Genomic DNA, 1,198 nt, shown 5'->3' on the forward strand with positions numbered 1-1,198 from the left:
CTGCCCATCAGATCTGTGCCAACCCAACCACATGTCCATCCGGCCTGCCTCTCTTGCTGGGTAACCCTGTGCATTTTGGCATTTAAAGTGCAGAGTGAAGTATTTGTTTTATCTTGCCTCGACCACCCTTTGAGGCAGCGATCACTTTGAAGGACACCGGGTCGGAGAATTGCCGGGGGGGCGGCGTGAATCCCGCCTCCGCCGAATTCTCCGGCACCGAAAATTCGGCGGGGGCGGGAGCCGCGCCACGTCGGTCGGCGGGCCCCCCCCTGACGATTCTCCGGCCCACGATGGGCCCAAGTCCCGCTGCTGTCATGCCAGTCCCTGCATGCGTGAATTAAACCACTTCCCTTCCTGGCGGGACTGGCGGCGTGGGCGTGCTCCGTGGTCTGGGTGGGGGGGGGGGGGGGGGGGGGGGGGTTGGCGGCGGACGATCAGGCCCCCACGGTGGCATGGCCCCGCGATCGGGGCCCACCGATCCGCGGGCGGGCCTGTGCCGTGGGGGGCACTCATTTCCTTCCGCCTCGGCCATTGCCTCCCGCGATGGCCGATGCGGCAGTGACACCTCCCCCCCCCCCCCCCCTGCGCATGCGCGGGGATGACGTCAGCAGCCGCCGACGCTCCCGCGAATGCGCGGCCTTCCGCCGACCGGCGAGGTCTCTTCGGCCCCGGCTGGCGTGGCGCCAAAGGCCTTTCCGCCAGCCAGCGGTGCGCCAACCACTCCGGCGCGGGCCTAGCCCGTCTAGGTGAGGGCTTGGCCCCTAAAGGTGCGGAGAAAGCACCTTTGGGGCGGCCCGACGCCCGAGTGGTTCCCGCCACTCCATCCAGCCGGGACCCCCCCCGCCCCGCTGGGTAGGGGGGAATCTCGGCCCTGGTTTCTTCCCTTAACTCTAGGCCCCCTGGTTAATAGAGGCCTCAACCTTTTTATCTTTCAGTCCGAAGACCCTCACTGCTTTATCAACCTCAATTCAATCTCCCCTCAGCACCTCGGTCCCACGGTAAACAAACACAGCTTGCCCAGTCTTTCCAAATGGCTGGAATTCTCCAGTTTCAGCTAACATTCCTCCTAATTCTCCTCTCTACCTTCTCTTCCCAACAGTGAGGGTGACCAGAACTGGGCTCGAGCTGAGGCCTAGCCCGTGTTCCTGGGGCCTCCCACAATGGCCTTCCACCCCTGCCCACCCAGGTAACTCTGCAA

Source organism: Scyliorhinus torazame, chromosome 25 (genome assembly GCF_047496885.1).
Source record: "Scyliorhinus torazame isolate Kashiwa2021f chromosome 25, sScyTor2.1, whole genome shotgun sequence".
Lineage (NCBI taxonomy): Eukaryota > Metazoa > Chordata > Chondrichthyes > Carcharhiniformes > Scyliorhinidae > Scyliorhinus > Scyliorhinus torazame.